Source organism: Sus scrofa, chromosome 3 (assembly GCF_054392235.1).
Source record: "Sus scrofa isolate SSC_HxYL_T2T_F1_AM1 chromosome 3, Sscrofa_HxYL_maternal_Yorkshire_Landrace_v2.0, whole genome shotgun sequence".
NCBI classification, from domain to species: domain Eukaryota; kingdom Metazoa; phylum Chordata; class Mammalia; order Artiodactyla; family Suidae; genus Sus; species Sus scrofa.
Window position 1 is genome coordinate 138,573,159 of NC_139385.1, and position 17,597 is coordinate 138,590,755.

A 17,597-nucleotide genomic window follows, 5' to 3' on the forward strand; every position below is an offset into this window, starting at 1 on the left:
TGGCCCTCTTCCTCTCAAGGCTACTTCACCTCACAGTCTCGCTGGCTGCCCCCACCCTGTGAGCTGGGTGCCCCCTGAGAGTGGGGACTCTTTGTCACCCCAGCATCCTAGCACCCAGTAGGCACTTTGGAAACCTTAGCTCTTCTCTCTCCCTCCTCCAATCACAGAAGGAAATTCTGAGACCTTCCCCAAAACTCTGTTCTCCCACTTAATGAATTATTCCTCCCCAAACAATTGTTTCTGTATTGCTGTGCGAAGATTATTAGCATAATGATGAGCCCTAATATTGCATTAATTTGGTTGTGAATTATTTGTATTGTCACAGTCATTAACTCAGCGACTGCAATTGTGCTTTAATTTAATCTAGCTCCTTCCGCAGTCTGTCAAAACCTCCAGAAATAATGTAACCCAGAACCTCGTTTCAGAACAGACTGAATATCAAATTTATGGAATTTATGGAAATCTTCCTGCAGTGACCGCCCTCTGGAGTGAGGAAATCCAAAGACAGCAGGTGGACAGGTGAGTCCAGGGCAGAGCCGACGCTCTCTGCCTGTCACGCGAGGAGCTGGTTCTCAGGGTCCCTCAGCCCCTCCCAACCCCAAGGACCTCAAGGGCAAGAATTGGGTGGGATTCATCTCTCTTCCCTCGCAGGGCTCAGACGATACAGCACACAGCATGGCGGTGCTCGAAAAGTGGTGGAACAGTAGCCCAGGAAGGAAGAAATGACGCAGCCCCCAGCAGCTCTTCTTTCCGCCCCCAGCAGGGACAGGTAACGTGAGGCTCTCTCCAGCTCACGCCATGAGCCCAGTCCCAGCCTAGGCTGCAAAGGCTGGAGAAAAGCTGGGGGGAAGCCTGGGCTGAAAAGAATTCATCTGGCTTCTCACCACGGGGGTTCACAATCTTTGTGCTTGAACCAAATGTGACTTCTTGCTTGCTATGTTGCTGGTGGCTGACACTGGCTAGCTGTCCTCCAAGAACCTCCTAAGGCAGCCTTTATTCCTTGGCTGACCCAGCTCAGAGACCTCACTGCTGTGCCAGAAGCAGAGCACAGATCAGCTTGCAGGGAAGACTCACATTAGCCAGGCTCAAGTGGCTGATGTATAAACCTGAAGCCACATCTTTTATTGACAATGAACAACTGAGGTGTGACAAGGACTGGGCTACTTTCTCCTAGAGACGCAGTCTTCCCAGTCCTCTCTCTGGACAGGGTCACAGGGCCAGGTGATCCCAGGGGACCTCGCCGGGCCCCTGTGCAGCTCTCGTCTCTTGCTCCCTGCAATGGTGGAGGCTTCCTAGTCCTCCAAGCTGAAGCTCAGGCCCCACCTCCTATCCCTGGGGCCAAGATCACTGCCCTTTCACTTCTCTTCCATTGCAGCCCCTCCCCCTGGGGCTGTGGGCTCGGAAGTCTGCTCCAGAATCCAGAGTGCTCCCTCCCCTCCCACTTAGGGAAGGCTCTGGAACTGGTTACTGAATGAAGGGAGGGGCGGGCCTCTCTACCTCCCTTCTCTCCTCCTGCAGGTGAGCACTTCCAGGCGGCAAATAGACCGGGGGGGCGGGGTGTCCTCAGCCCTGCAGGGATGATTCGAATGCCCCTCATTCCAGAGGAAACTCGGCTGGACCGTGCCCCTCCCACCATCAAGGACCACCCAGTGTGCCCCTTTCTTTGCCCAGAGCCTTCACCCAGCTTCCCGTAGGTCTCACAGGCCTGGCAGCTGTCCCCCCTCTAAGCGGACTGCACATGTCTCTGCTACAAAATAGACTGACTTGAAATTGAGCTTCGAGAGCCGCTGTATTTCCAAGGTCTAGGCGCTGGGGTGGCTCCCGGGATCTCCCTACAGACCCAGGCGATCCCCGGCCCTTTGGGATGGATTCTTTGGATGCAGATGATCTGGTTTAGGAGACGACCTGTGTGACTTTGCACAAGTTGCACAGCCTCTCTGGGCCACAGCCCCCTTCTCCTTAAAGCAGAACCAGTGAGAATTGACGGCATAATGACACCTCCCAGGGGGCACGGGGGGTCCCTTGCCCTGGCTCAGCATCACTCCCCCAGCTGGGGGACTGACTCTGAGAATTCTGCAGGGTCCTGCAGGAGGTCCCACGGGCTGGAGGGACAGTAAAGAGAGCAGGTGTCCCCCAGGGCGGGCCAATGGCTCGCAGCGCCCTGCTCTGGGGCTGCTGCCAGTCAAATGAAAATCAGGGGTGTTGAGGCAGAAAGGAAACACCTCAGCCTGAAATAGAAGAGGGCAGGGGGTCTGAAAAAGTGGAGGAAATCTCTAGAACTGGGCTGCCAGTGTGGCGCAGGAGACCAGGCCTTCTGCCCAGCCCCTCACTCGACGGTAAGGAGTCCCAGGCGTGGCAGGAAGGACAAACGGAGCTCGGGGTAAGAAGGCCCGGGTCCACCCCACCCCTCTGAGCTGACTCACTGGCAGGATGGGGGGGGATCCTTCTGCCTGCAGAATAAAGACACAGGGAGGAGAAAACTCTGCCCCGGAAGCCGGGTTGAAATTTAACACACACAGATGTGCCAAATATTTAGCTTATTGATTTCTCTGTAACTTATCTTATCTTCGCGAGACTCCACCCCATTGGAGAATTTAAACACGCCAACTAAAGATACCCCACTGGCATGAGCCTTGCAGCCTGAACACAGAAGAGGAACTGGCATAGCCCATGTTTCCTTCCAGAAACTGCCTCAGGATTTCCCATCATGGCTCAGTGGTTAAGGAACCCGACTAGTATCCATAAGGACTTGAGTTCGATCCCTGGCCTCGTCATTGGGTTAAGGATCCGGCGTTGCCATGGGCTGTGGTGTAGGTCGCAGACACAGCTTGGATCTGGCCTTGCTGTGGTTATGGTGTAGGCCGGCAGGTGTAGCTCTAATTTGAGCCCTAGCCTGGGCACTTCCATATGCCACAGGTGTGACCCTGAAAAGACAAAAGACAAAGAAAAAAAGAAAAGAAACTACCTCAAAGATAGCCAGGAGCAAAAGCCACGACCCCCACCTACATCCTACACAAAAAAATAACTAAAAAGTAAATCATGGGCCTAAATATAAAAGCTAAAGCTGGAGTTCCCCTGTGGTGCAGTGGGTTAAGGACCTGGCGTTGTCACTATAGCAGCTCTGGTCACTGCTATGGCGAGTTTGATCCCTAGTGTGAGAACTCGCACAGGCCGTAGGTGCAGCCCCCCCAATAAAATCTAAAGCTACTAAGCTTCTAGAAGAAAATATAGGAGAAAATACTCATGATCTTGGGCGTTGGGAAGAATTTCTTAAACAAGACACAAAAAACACAAAAAAGGCAGAAAGAAAGGAAGAAGTTCAACTTCACTCAAATTAAAAACCAAGGAGTTCCCGTTGTGGCTCAGCAGGTTAAGAACCTGACTAGTATCTGAGGATGCAGTTCGATCCCTGGCCTCACTCAGTGGGTTAAGGATCTGGCGTTGCCGTGAGCAGTGGTGTAGGTTGCAGACGCGGCTCAGATCCTGCATGGCTGAGGCTGTGGCATGGCAGCTGCAGCTTTGATTCAACCCCTGTGTCTGCAACTTCCACATGCTGTGGTGCGGCCCTAAAAATAAAACAATTAAAATTAAAAAAAAAAAACACTTTGATTTTCAAGACACTGAAGAAAATGAAAAGGGAAGGCAGAGACTGGAGAAAATAGTCACGAATCATATTTCCAGAAAAGACTGATGTCTAGAACATATAAAGGACACTTACAACTTAATAAGATGGAGTTTGAAAAGACAATTAGCAAAGACGCACAAGGTCATGGGTCATTAGAGAAATGTATAGTAAGACTCTAAGGGGGGAGTTCCCATCGTGGCTCAGCGGTAAAGAACCTGAATAGGATCCATGAGGACTTGGGTTCGATCCCTGGCCTTGCTCAGTGGGTTAAGGATCTGGCATTGCCGTGAGCTGCAGTGTAGGTCACAGATGCGGCTCAGATCTGGCGTTGCTGTGGCTGTGGTGTAGACTAGTAGCTGCAGCTCTGGTTGGACCCCTAGCCTGGGAACACCCAGATGCCGTGGGTGCGGCCCTAAAAAAAAGGGAAAGAAAACTATGGGGGATGCATGTGACCCCCACTTAGGAGGCTAAAATCCGGAAGACTGGCCATTCGAGGATGTGAGCAACCAAGAGCTCTCACATGGCTTTCACGTGCTCGCGGGCAGGTAAAAGGGACAGTGCCTTTGGGGAAGAGTTTGGCAGTTTCTTCAAAGTTACCCGCATACCTACCACAGCACCAGCCAGTCTGCATGTGGGTTGTCTGCCCGAGAGGAATGAAAGCTTACATCCAGGAGTTCCTGTTGTGGCTCAGTGGGTTAAGAACCTGACATAGTGTCCTCAAGGATGAGGGTTCGATTCCTGGCCTCGCCTGGTGGGTTAAGGATCCAGCGTTGCTGTGAGCTGTGGTGTAGGTTGCAGAAGCGGCTTGGACCCCGCATGGCTGTGGCCGTGGTGCAGGCCGGCAGCGGTAGCTCCAATTCAGCCCTTAGCCTGGGAACCTCCATATGCCACAGGTGCGGCTCTAAAAAGCAAAAGAGAAAACGACAACAGTAACAATCACACCCACCGCCTTAGCTGCCCTCCCTGAGCCTCCCCGTTCTCAGTAGAACTGCCTCTCCCGATGATGAGTGGGCATCAGCAATGACACCCGGAACTATTAGCTCAGCAAAGGCACCTACAAGTGTGTGACAAGGGGGCTGTCGTCACCCTCTCCCTGGGGCCGCCTCTGATTCCCGCAAGCAGAATGGTCTCCAGGACCACCTGCCACATCTTGATTCCCATGTGAGCCGGAGCGTGGAGAAGCTGGCTGTGTAGACAGGGCTGCCTTGCATCCAGAGTTCCAGCCTCCGGGAGACTATTCTCGTTCCAATTCAGAATGCCTGGCTCCGGGCGCAATGGGCTTTTTGTCCCAAGGATGTAATTTCTATTTTGATTCCACTCGACACTTAATGAAATGACTTTCAGACACCACGCCGTGGGTCTGAGTTATGAAACCACATCTTCTGGATCCTCGAGGCAGCACAGTAACCGGCCCCCTCTTGTTTCGGGAGTCGCCTGGCGTCTCCCTCCCGAGGCGGGGGTGCTGAGCCCAGGGTTTTGAGGTGCCGAGCATCCCCTGGGGGCCCAGGCCACAGCGTGGAAGCTCCGCTCCCTCCACCCAGGGCCCGCGCCCCGCCGCTTCTGGCCGGACTGTGACAGCAGCCTCCGGCAGCCTCCTGCCCACTGTCGCCCTCTCTCCCATCCAGTGCTGTTCATGCTGCGGATCAAAAGCATTCCCGGAGACAGGAAATCAATGGGGAGGGTGGCAAACAGCATTTTCAGGAAAACAAATGAGAGAGCAGGGACTGGAAGGTGCTGGAAAGCATCCGGCGTGGGACAAGCGACGGCTGTTTCAGGACACACAGGCCGCGGTGGCCACCAGGCCCTGTGCCGGGAACGGAAGACCAAAAGATGCCGCTCCCGCCCAGGACCTTCGAGCTTCCAGAAGGCACACCTGATCGGGTCGCTCCCCAGCTAGACCTCAGCGGCTTTGGGGACAGAATTCACATCCCTCCGGGGTGGGGGGGCACAGAAAGCCCCTGGAAACCTGTCCCCTGTCCCTCTCATCCCACCCCCACCCCTGCTAGATGGCAGGGGGGTCCGGACCGCCCTGCCCCCTTGGCACTCAGTTTATGGCCAGGACTCAAGGGCAGGACCCCGTAAGTGACGTGTGACGTCACAGGCCATCTCCTAGGGGGGTCCACACCACCTGCTGACCCCTTCTCGGCTAAGCCAACTTCCTGGATTCTACAGAAGCAAAGATATATTTCTGGAAGCCTTCCATCCAAAAGGAAGTAGAAGCCCCACAATTGCTCTGTAGCTTGGCTATTAAAAATAGGAATTGCACCCACACGCAGGAAGAGTTTGTTGTGGACCACGGAAGGGCCAGAGTCACAAGGTCACCTGTGTGTTTGGGGAGAGGAAGCTGCTGGGCTCATGAGCTGACTGTTGCGGAGGCAGGCAGCTGTCGGCAGCTGGAGCCACAGCCCCAAGGCCCAGAAACCCCCAGAACCACAGGGATGCCACACGCTGCCCTGCCAACGGCTTCATAAAACCCAGTTCCCGCCACATCATGTGAGCATTTGGACAAGCACAGGTTCCAAAGAAAATTGCAAAAGAAATCAATTGTGCATTAACGAGCAGAGGGGAGACCTCGGCACCGACCTGGGAAGAACCCAAGATCTCTGGCGCCAGCTGGCCAGCTGGCCCGGCCCTGAGCTTGGCGACACTTGTGGAAGGAAGCCCGCCTCCGTTCGGGTGTCTGGCTCTGAAGGCCTGAAGCTCCGGTCACAGGACAGTCTCCAGGAGGCCCTGTGAGCAAGCAGAGCCTCTGCAGCCACAGGTTAGAGGGGAGGGGGGGGGGGAGGAAGTGGCCACCCCCTCGGGGCGGTCAGGGCCTCCACAGCATTATCCACCGTCATTAATCCCCAGCCCTGTGACCCCCTGCTCCTGTGTCAGAGACAGAGGCCTCCCCCAGGCCATTCCCTCCCTCACTCATTCAATTAACACTGGAAAGAATCCAGGAGCTCCTGCAGTGGCTCAGCAGGTTAAGATTCTGACTAGTATTCATGAGGATACAGGTTCGATCCCTGGCCTGGCTCAAGGGGTTAAGGATCCAGTGTTGCCGTGAGCTGTGGTGTAGGTCGCAGACGAGGCTCAGATCTGGTGTTGCTGTGGCTGTGGTGCAGGCCGGCAGCTGTCGTTCCAATTCAACCCCTAGCCTGGGAATCTCCACATGCCTCAGGTGTGGCCCTAAAAAGACAAACGAGCAAAAAAAAAAAAAAAAAAAAAATTTCCGGAGGATACAGGTTTGATCCCTGGCCTGGCTCAGGGGATTAAGGATCCGGCATTGCCGGGAGCTGTGGTGTAAGCCGGCAGCTGCAGCTCTGATTCCATCCCAGCCTGAGAACTTCCAGATGCCGCAGGTGTGGCCCTAAAAAGAAAAAAAGAAACAAACAAACAAAACCCAAGCATTTGAAAGAATCCAGACTGCCAGGCCTGTGCCAGATGCTAGCTGATGATAACAAGGGGACAATTAGACCCCATTCCTGCCCTCAGGGGACTCACTGCCCCTGGCGGGGGAGCTGGGGAGGTCAGAGGAGGGAAGACCTCTTTTGGGGGCAGGGGCCGGGGTGTGGGGGGGTGCAGCGAGGGAGAGGGGAGGGGAGGAGGCTCCCTCTTCTGGCCACACGAGGGATAGCAGGCCTTCCTGCCTCCCTGCACCCAGGGCCTGGATTTATGACCTAGAGAGGCCGGGGTAGGGGGGAGGTGCCCGTCACCGGAAACAGAAAATGGCAAGCGTCTTAGGGGTGCAGTTTGGCTAGTGTTGGTGGGAGTCCCCATGGAGAGGTCTCTGAAGTCCGGAGAGGGCTGCGATTCCAGACAAGTGTGCAGAGGCCCCAGGGAGCAACGCTGCAGGAGGAGGTAGGGGGCCAGGGGGAGGCGAAGGGGACTGAGAAGAAGCCTCCAGAGCAGCAGGTGTGGGTTCACAGAGCCAAGGGGACACTGGTGAGAACCGAAGGGGCCACAAGGGGGCAGCACAACAGACGCGAAGGTTCAGTGCAAGACTCCGGAACCAGGCTGCCCCAGGCTCACGTACCAGCAGCTCTTCCTCTTATTGGCTGTGTGACCTTGAGCAGGTCAGTTAACCTCTCTGTGCCTTCAGTTCCTCCCTGTAAAGGGATTGCGAGCAGTGAATGAGTCAGCCTATGAAAAGCGCTTAGGGATTTCCCTGGTGGCTCAGCAGATGAAGGATTGTCACGGCTATGGCTCTGGTCACTGGGAACTTCCACATGCTGTGGGAGCAGCCAAGGAAAAAAAAAAAAAAGGAAGGCTGATTCCAAACTTCCCAGGCATCTTCTCCCCCTAGAACAAAAGCCAAGCTCTCTGCCTGGGCCTACGAGACCCCAGGAGAACCCCACGCACAGACAAACGCCGCAGAGCTGCCCCTGTCTCCTGCCCAGACTCTGACCACATGAAAACAAGAGGTTCCTGCCACAGGGCCTTTGCACTTGCACTTCCCTTGCTGGAAACGGCCTTGCCTCCGCCCATGATGTGGTCTGTGCCCACTTTCTGCTCCAGTTCCTCAGATAGCCCTTTGCTGACCACCCACAGGAAAGAGCGGGTGCCCCCCGCCCCCCGTTCTGTTTCCTCCGGAGCACCTGACTTACTGCACATCAGGCTGGTTTGCAGTCTCCGCAAGGGCCTGGGCTCATCTGCTTTGTGCTTCCTTGTCTCGCCAGCACCTGGAGCAGAGAGGGTACAGAGTAGGGCTGACTCAGTGGCCTCCCAGCCCGCACCTCACCCTCCTCCCCACGGCTCTGTGTGCTCACCTGTGCCCCCAGCTTCTGACCCCTGACCCCGGAACAGCTCCCCCACTCCCTCTCCTGCTCCTTCCTTCCCAAGAGCAGCCAGCAAGGGAGTTCTTCCCCTGCTCCCGCTCCCTCCCTCCCTGGAGCCAGTCACCAGACAGCAGGCACCAGGCTCCCTCCATTCAACCACGTCACAAGTGGTTATCCTCTGGCTGCCTCTGCTGGTAGCCACGGGGAGGCAGAGGAGACCAGGCCTGCCTAGGAGGGGCTGACAGTCGTCCTGGGGAGCCAGCACGAAGGGACATCATCCTAATACAGCCAAGACACGTGTCACTGAGCATGGCTGGGTGGCACTAGCTCCCTGAAGCCCTGGGGACACAGTGGGGGTGGAGAGGCAGAGGGCCCGACATGCCACCTGACTTCTGAGCTCTGCCACCTGCAGACTTGTTTTTTTGTTTTTTCTGTTTTCTTTTTACAGCTGCACCTGCAGCATAGGGAAGTTCCCAGGCTAGGGGTCGAATTGGAGCTGCAGCTGCTGGCCTACACCACAGCTCACGGTGACGCCGGATCCTTACCCCACTGAACAAGGCCAGGGTTCAAATCCGCAATCCTCATAGTTACTAGTCAGGTTCTTAACCTGCTGAGCCACAACGGGAACTCCTGCCACGTGCAGACTTAACCCCTCTGAGCCTGGCCCATACACAGCGGAGCAGGACGTAGCTGAGCTCAGTCCTCAGAACTGAAAGCAGCTTCAAAACTGTCCCCTGGCCAGCCCTCAAGACAGAAGCAACTGGATCCCGACTCTCTGCTAGATCGCAAGCCTTCTGAGCCACCCGCGGAGGCCACTGCAGAGGAGTGGGCGCACACCTGTCACCAGCGCGGCCCAGCAAATGGTTTGACGTCTGCCGGATGCAGCCCCGGCTCCTCCGCCTCCACCGCCCTGCACTTCCGGCCATAACTCCAGGCCCGGGGCCTGTTCCTCTGTCTTGAAGTCCTCCAGGGGCCAGAACAGCCATCAGCCAGGTAGGTACCTGCCCTTAGCTGCTGAAATTGCCCTTCAATATTTATTAAAGAAAAGTCAAAACAGAAAAACAGAATAGGAAGAAAAATTGGGAGTTTCCCTTGTGGCTCAGCAGTAACGAACCTGACTGGTATCCATGAGGATGCGGGTTCGATCCCTAGCCTTGCTCAGTGGGTTAAGGGTCCGGCATTGCCCTGAGCTGCAGTGTAGGTCGCAGACGCTCGGATCCCAGGTTGCCGTAGGCCGGCAGCTGGGGCTCCAGTTCCAACTCCTAGCCTGGGAACTTTCATGTGCTGCAGGTTTGGCCCGAAGAAGAAAAAAAAAAAAAAGAAAAGAAAGAAAAATTGTTCTGACTCCCACCACCCTGAGACAACTGCCTTAATTCCTCTTTGTGATACTGACCGTCTGCATCCAGATGCGCATGTATTTCCACAGCGCTTATGTCACGCTAGACACGGTGCACATGCAGTTTTATGTTCTGCTATTTCGTTTGGCATCGCTCTGTAAGCAGCTTTCCGTGTTGCTACACAGCCTTCACATTTGCCATTTACAATGACTGGTGAGTATTCCACTGGGCAGATACCCCGTAATTTATTTTAACCATTCGCCTTCTGCTTGACATTCAGGCATTTCCGGCTCCAGCTCTAATTGCGGATGGAAGGCGGAGTCCCCCGTTAAGAGGTTTCAGAATGAACGGGATGACTCAGCCATTCAGCCAGTGTTCATGGAGAACCTTCCACCGTGGAGGATGGAGAAAGCAAGTCACAGGGCCCTGCACCCCCTCTCCACACACGGCACAACCGCAAACCCACTGACGGCCAGCGATTCCCCCCAGCACCCTGGTCCCTCCCCCTCCCGCTGGCTCTGCATCCTTCTATGGCTCCCCATGACCAGGGCCAAGGAGAACCTCCTTAGCCTGGGGCTCCAGGTCCTGCCCTTCCCACCACCCTCTCTTCTCTCCCACCAGGTGGTTCATGCCCCACCCCCGCCATCACCCCCCACTCCCTAAAGGCATGTGCCCTCTCCCGCCCCAGGGCTTTGCAAACCCTTGTTGTCCCTTCTGCCCCCATGACTGGTCCACCCCTACCTGCTCCAAGGGGCCCCTTGGCATCTCCTGGTCTGACACCTTTCCTGACTCCCCCAGGCCCCTGGCATCCTCCTCCGAGCCCCCGTGCCCACGCTGACCTCTGCCTCAGCGCTTAGCATCCTGCGCCAGCGCTGTGCTGGGAAAGGTAAGACCCGGCTCTCTGGGAGGGGACCCTGAATTGCAGCGTTTATCAATTTCCGGGGTGTAAATACTCCCACTGAAGCCGATCCTGAGCTACCAAAGTGACATTACTGGGTGTGGAACTGGAGAGAAAGCACTGTTATACAGTTATTCCACCAAAGACAGACAACAGACACAAACAGCCTGAGAAGCATGGGTAACAGTATCACACAGTAAGGCAGGCTTTGGAGTGTTTCTCGTACTCTCTTTGATAGAATTGATTTTATTCTAAGTTTATGTAATTTACTTTTTAGCAGTGGCTAAACTAGCTCAGTGTTATGGGTTGAACTGAGCCCCAAATGTATCCGTTGAAGTCCTAACCCCCCCACATCTCAGAAGTAATTAAGGTGAAAACAAGATCAGCTGGATGGACCCCGGCTTCGTCTGACTGGTGTCCTGAGATTAAGACACACACACAGGGGTTCCTGTCGGGGCTCAGCAGTATCGAACCCGACTAGGATCCATGAGGCGGCAGCTTCGCTCCCCGGCCCCGCTCAGTGGGTTAAGGATCCAGCATTGCCGTGAGCGGTGGTGCAGGTCCCAGACGTGGCTCGGATCCGGCGTTGCTGTGGCTGTGGTGTAGGCCGGCAGCTGTAGCTCCAATTCAACCCCTAGCCTGGGAACCTCCACATGCCATGAAAGTGGTCCTAAAAAGCAAAAAGAAAAAAAGAAAAAAAGAAAATATTCCTTAGGTACATTTTAAAGCGTTTTTAGCTGAGAGTCAGTACAAAACTGGCGCCCCATCAGATTTGGCCTGGGGGCTCTGCTTTCCTGAGCCGACCCCACCTCCCTCCCCAGCACAGAGGGAGGAGCACTGGTTCAAGGTTGCAGATCCAGGGAGCGCGGGACGCGGGGCGACCAGCCAGCTCGCAGGCTCTCCACCTCCGCTGGCAAAGTCCCCTTCCGGGCAGTCAGGAATCTTTTCATTTTTAATGTGAAATGTCTTTCTAATAAGCCAAGGGAAAAGAGCTTTCTGAAATGTAAATCAAATCTCCGCGTGTGAGGCCAGGCCGTCCTCTCTGCTGCCGCTAACATTCTCAATGAGCTTTTAGACATAAAACCCAGCGCGTCTCCATTGATAACTTCTGTTTACTGATGTCTCAAAAATGTGCTACATCAAACCTACGAAGGAGCGCCCTGTGGCGCCGTGGGTTAAGACCCTGAGTTGTCACTGCGGTGGCTCAGGTCACTGCAGTGGCTCGGGTTCGATCTCTGACTGGGGACCTTCCACCTGCCAAAGGCTCCAAGACAAACAAACAAACAAAAAATAACAACAACAGGAACAACCTCTGGAGACAGAACTATTCATTGGTTCCCAGGGGCTGGGGGGTGGGGGACGGTTGATGGGTAGGGGGTTTCTCTTTCTGTAGGGGATTGTGGGGGTGGTTACACAACCCTGTGACTATACTAAAAGCCATTGAAATTATATCTCCAGAAAGGTGGGTTGTTTTGGTTTTTTTTTTTTTTTTTTTTTTGTCTTTTTGCCTTTTCTAGGGCTGCTCCCACAGCATATGGAGGCTCCCAGACTAGGGGTTTAATCAGAGCTGTGGCCACTGGCCTATGCCACAGCCACAGCAACAGCAACGAGGGATCCGAGCTGCATCTGTGACCTACACCACAGCTCAGGGCAACGCCAGATCCTTAACCCACTGAGCAAGGCCAGGGATCAAACCCGGAACCTCATGGTTCCTAGTCGGATTCGTTGACCACTGAGCCGCGACAGGAACTCCTCCATAAAGCTGTATAAAAATACACCAGGCACTTCTCTCAGTGACAATTTCCTTCTTTTTTTTTCTTTTTAGGGCTGCACCCTCAGCCTGTGGAAGTTCCCAGGCTTGGATATGAATCACCACATACACCACAGCCACAGCAACGCCAGATCCCAGCCACATCTGGGACCTACGCTGCAGCTTGCAGCAATGCCGGATCCTTCACCCACTGAGCAAGGCCAGGGATCAAACCCGCATCCTCAGGGATACTAGTCAGGTTCTTAACCCACTGAGCCACCGTGGGAACTCCTCACGGTGAAAATGTCTAAAGCCAGCCTTTGCTGCTGCTGTCTCTGTGCCGACAGAAACAGGCTCGCTGAGGAGAAAATGCAGCTCAGCAACTGAAAGTGGGTGGAATTAGCCCACGGGAGGCTGGGCCAGCCTCAGGCACCCCCCACCCCAGCCCACCCCCACACTTTCCAAAGCAGGAGCACGTCTGGGGCTGGGGCTGCAGGCGTAGCCGCCCCACCCCAAGGGAGGGGAGGAACAGGTACCCAGCCAGGGCTCCAGGCACCTTCTGGAAACAGCTCGAACCTTCCCCTTTTCCACCTCACCCAGTCATGGGGCCTGCGATTCCAGTTAGTTCCCTGAGTGCCGGGCTCTCTTCTTGGCCCTCCCAGAGGCCTGTCCCTGGGACCTCACTTTGGAGACTCAGGCAGAAGCAAGTCAGGAGAGGTTCCAGGGCCTGTGGTGACATTCTGATTTACAGACAGCGGGGAGGCTCTTGCCCAGGCAGGCCACAGGGCCACGATGACAGGGACAAGGCAGAGCGCTGCCTCCCCCCGGGGCTTCGCACGCAGGGAAAGCAGGACGAGGGGAGCAGGTCACAGTCCCCTGGACAAGGGTCCCTGCATCAACTTCCTGGGGACCAGAGTGGAGTGCCTGACCTCTGCAAAGAGGAACGAGAGCTCCAAAGCACTAAAGGGACAAGAGTGTGGCCGTGGGGCCAGGGCACTTGAGCTCTGGTGTCAGCCACTGTTTATGTACAGGCTGGCCTCAGCAAGGCACGTGACCTCCCCGTGCCTCTTGGCCACATCTGTAAAATGGGTCTCATTATCCCTGCCCCGGGGTGATTGCAGATCAAATGAACTCAGGTCCCTGAGTTGGGGTGAATTCACTGGCTTACTTAAGGGAGCAGTTTGAGACCTGGACTTCAGGCATGGCTGAATCCAGAAAATGAAGTCTGTACATCAGCTCTTTTCCTGGGTGCCACCCCCACTCTCAACACAGGCCTGCCTCCAGGGCTGCAAGGTGGCTGCAACAGCCCCAGAGCCTCTGGGCCCTAAACTCCAAGGCCAGGGGAAAAACAGGGTCTCCCCTAGCCCAGACCAAACCCAGGTCCTAAGCCCAGTTCCGCTGGCAGCAGCCAGGTCCTCCCTGCGAGCAGCCTGGCAGACTGGAACTGTGGTCATGGGCTCAGTCAGTGGCCTCTGGCGGGAGGAGGGCTAGCCAGCCTTTCCAAGGCCCTCCCCACTCCCGAAGCAGGTCCCATCCCGCCAGAGCCCGGAGGGACCACGGCTCCCCTCCCGCCACCTCCGCCCGATTCAGAGGGTCCAGACGTGGAGGCCTTCTCTGGGTCACAGGCAACCTCTGAACCCTCAGCTCGAGCCACACTGGGCAAGGCTGAGCCCCCAGCCCCCAGCCCCCAACCAGGAGGGTTCTGCTCTCTGTCCACCTGTGTCCAGAAGCAGCGCCCACATGTTTCTCCCCCTGGTACCACCCGGACCACCACCCCTCACCTGGTCTGACCCCAGGTCACGGCTGCCAAATTGCAAAAGTGTCCACGTCAAGGGCGGCCACTAGGTCCCCCCGGCCCAGCCCCCACTGGCCCCAGAACCTCGCCCCGATGGCACCCCCAGCCCCGGACCAACGCGGGAGGATGAGTCCGCCCGAGGGAGGGAATTACCGGTTCTTCCTCCTCAACCTCGGCTGTCCACGCTCCTGAATTAAAACTCCCCGCTCGCAATTTTACCATCCCCGTCTCCTGTGCTTTCCGAGTTCCCACCCGCTTTTGCGCACTCCCTGCAGCGACAGCCCTTCAGATCACAAACTCCTCGGCTGTGTCTGACCCATTAAGCAGGATGCTTTCGAAAGCTCCGAAAGCTTGAATGCCACGGGTTGCGTATCCCTGGAAATTCTAGCTGGTTCTTTTAGAAACCTGCCTGTTTGGTCTGTACACTTCTGTTCTTCGGGTTGTGACTCAATTTTCTCCTTTGATCACATGTGACCCATCTTCTCAGTAACCTGAAGGCCTTGCAATGGTTCTACCCGTCGCTCCTAACACTGTGGGGTTTGTTTGCTTGTGGGTTTTGTGATGTGGGAATCATGTCACTGGGTCGGGGGTATGTATCTTACACGAGTTCCGAGATCACGAATCTGAGAGGTTGGTGTAGGCCTACGGTTTTGATTTTTTTTTTTTTTTTTTTGTCTTTTTTAGGGCCGCACCCGCAGCATATGGAAGCTCCCAGGCTAGGGGTCAGACTGGAGCGGCAGCTGCTGGTCTACACTACAGCCACACCAGATCCAAGCCACATCTTTTTTTTTTTTTTTTTTTTGTCTTTTTGCCTTTTCTTGGGCTGCTCCTGTGGCATATGGAGGTTCAAATCGGAGCTGTAGCTACTGGCCTACACCACAGCCACAGCAACGCAGGATCCAAGCTGTGTCTGTGACCTACACCACAGCTCATGGCAACACTGGATCTTTAACCCACCGAGCAAGGCCAGGGATCGAACCTGCAACCTCATGGTTCCTAGTCGGATTTGTTAACCACTGCGCCACAATGGGAACTCCCCAAGCCACATCTTCAACTCACACTGCAGCTCAAGGCCACTTTCGGGGAGTGACACCCCCCCAACCCCTCCCCCCCGCGCTGGTGGGACCATTTTAGTTTCCATTTCAAGGAGGGTCCTGCTTTATGCGGGTGTCTTGGTTCCCCCTCGTCCCCTAGGGCGGGCCAGTCCCTCCCTCCCATCCCAGCGGGTTTGGTCCTTCACCCTCTGATTTCTCTAAGGGGCTAATCACCACCCCAGGGGCTGCACAATCACAGGCTCCCGAGGTCACAGTGGCTGTTCCCAGCGTCTGGGAATTCCTCCTTCGCAGGTGTCTGAAGCGGGCGGTTTCTAGGGCACCCTAGCCCGACGTCTTGCTGGAACCACACTCTGATCTTCAGAACCAAGCTAACATTGGCAGGGCGATGGATCCTATTAACAGCCAGTCAGCTCCCTGGCCAGATGGCATTTACAAACACCCATCTAGTTCCCTGTTCCGGCTGTGCGAGAGAGAGCCCAACTTCGGGCTGGACCAGGCCAGGTGGTGCCTGGCAGCCAAAGGTAGGCTCTCGCAGCTCTGCACTCTGCAGCCAGGCTTGGCTACACCAAGCGAGCAGAACCCCAGGGCTCAGGTGTAATGAAAGCTGCCCCCTGAATACATGCCAGAGCTCGGCGCATCAAGCCCAAATCAGAAAGCACATCCAATTAAAACTGAGAAGTGGGGTCCAGGCATTGACTGGGTTTTGTCTTGTTTTTCCTTTTAGGGCCACACCTGCAGCATATGGAAGTTCCCAGGCTAGGAGTCAAACTGGAGCTGCAGCTGCCGGTCTACACCACAGCCGCAAAGGATCTGAGCTGCATCTGTGACCTATGCCACAGCTTGTGGCAATGCTGGATCTTTAACCCACTGAGCAAGGCCAGGAATCAAACCCGCACCTTTGCAGATACTGTGCTGGGTTCTTAACCTGCTGAGCCACAACAGGAACTCCCAGGCACTGGGTTTTTAAAAACTCACAGGGGGGCCCACCATTAAATCCACTGGTTTGGACCCTATAAGGAGCCCGTCCCGTGTGAGCATCTCCCAAGGTGAACTTGTTCAAGCTGCAGGCTCCCTGGTTTCACCCCAAGACTGAGTCAGCAAGTCTGGGATGGGGCCCCCGCCTTTAATTCCAGAGGCGATTCGGACTCGGTGGTCTGGCCACACCAACCCTGGGGCAGGTCCTCGAGTGAAGCACAGGAGGGCGGAGTCTGAGTTAGAGCACGGGCAGCTGGCGCGCAGGGGGGGGGGGGGGGGGGGAGGGCAGAAAAGGCCATGGCCCTGGGCTGCCCGCAGGGAGGCTGACCTGCTAGCTGATGAGCCTTAGAGCATGGCTGCCTGGAAGGTACCCAAGGGCCAGACCCTGACACTGGGAATTGAATGATACGAGTGCCTTTGGGGTGCAACATGCAAAGCTCCCCGCGACTCCTCCAGGACGCAGAACACACTAGTACTGGAGACACTACCCCAACTATCAGCTCGGTTTTATCTCCTCCCCCAGCCCCTCCCTGAGGGCGGATCTTTGCGGGCTGCGTGCCTTCTAAGCGAGCATATCCTCCTTCACTGGAGGAGCAGGGAAGATCCTTCTCTTTTTGGCTGCAGCATGGGGTGGCTTGATGTGCCATCTCAGTCCCCAGACCAGGGACTGAGCCCAGGCCAAAGCAGTGACAGTGCCCTAACCACTAAGCCACCAGGTAGCTCCCCCGGGGAACAGATCTTAAGACAACAAAGCAGGAGCAGCACCATCAGTAAGATCCGCCCCCAACCCCGACCTCCCCAGGGAAAAGCAGTCACCGCAGGCTCCTAAGCAGTCCCATCCTCGAACCCCTGCAGTACCTTCCCTGTTTGGCTCTGTAACTGCATCCCTAACACTGGGCTGTAGTTAGGCATCCAGCATCCTCCTGGAGAAAATCTCAAGGGCACGGGCAGTGCCCGACAAGGTAGCTGCTGTTTGCTCAGCGAGTGTTGGCACAAGAGAAGTGGTGATATGCAGTACATTGATTTGCCAGGGGACAGGTCTCGTGACTTCTAACAGGTCTTATGCAGGCAGGTGGGATGGCTCCGGGAGGGCCCTTATAGACAAGAGGGACCACCCTCAGCCCCCAGGTTCAGTGGGAGAAGGGAGAGCAAAGCCAAATCCCAGCCAGGCAGGTTGCAGGAAGCGGAACTCACTCGACCGCGGCTCCACAAACCCCAGCGCAGTGGATGCTCTGAGGCTTGCCTTCCGGGTATACCTGTTTCCCACATACCTTTGCGCCAGAACAGGCATGAGGAAAGCACCCCCCCACCCCGAATATGAAGCAAACTCATATTCAGTATCTATGAAATAGTTGTGTTTTTTTCCCTTCCTGAATTGGAATGCAAATTTTAATCAAGGGAC

At 55.6% G+C, this 17,597-nt stretch overlaps 2 long non-coding RNA genes across 3 annotated transcripts; one reads left to right on the top strand and one right to left on the bottom strand.

Moving 5' to 3' along the window:
- Positions 1-2,522: 2,522 nt before the first annotated feature.
- On the bottom strand, positions 2,523-8,291 carry LOC146404970 (uncharacterized). Of its 2 annotated transcripts, XR_014842560.1 has the most exons (4): positions 8,215-8,291; positions 6,867-7,716; positions 6,696-6,765; positions 2,523-3,475 (listed from the first exon to the last, which is right to left on the bottom strand). It is a non-coding gene; the product is annotated as an uncharacterized LOC146404970 (long non-coding RNA). The 2 variants fall into 2 exon arrangements; XR_014842559.1 differs by lacking the exon at positions 2,523-3,475 and having other exon boundaries at positions 6,152-6,765; positions 7,017-7,716.
- Positions 5,983-14,386, top strand: LOC146404971 (uncharacterized). The gene is made up of 5 exons (XR_014842561.1): positions 5,983-6,386; positions 9,128-9,378; positions 10,003-10,133; positions 10,521-10,608; positions 12,446-14,386. It is a non-coding gene; the product is annotated as an uncharacterized LOC146404971 (long non-coding RNA).
- Positions 14,387-17,597: the final 3,211 nt, after the last annotated feature.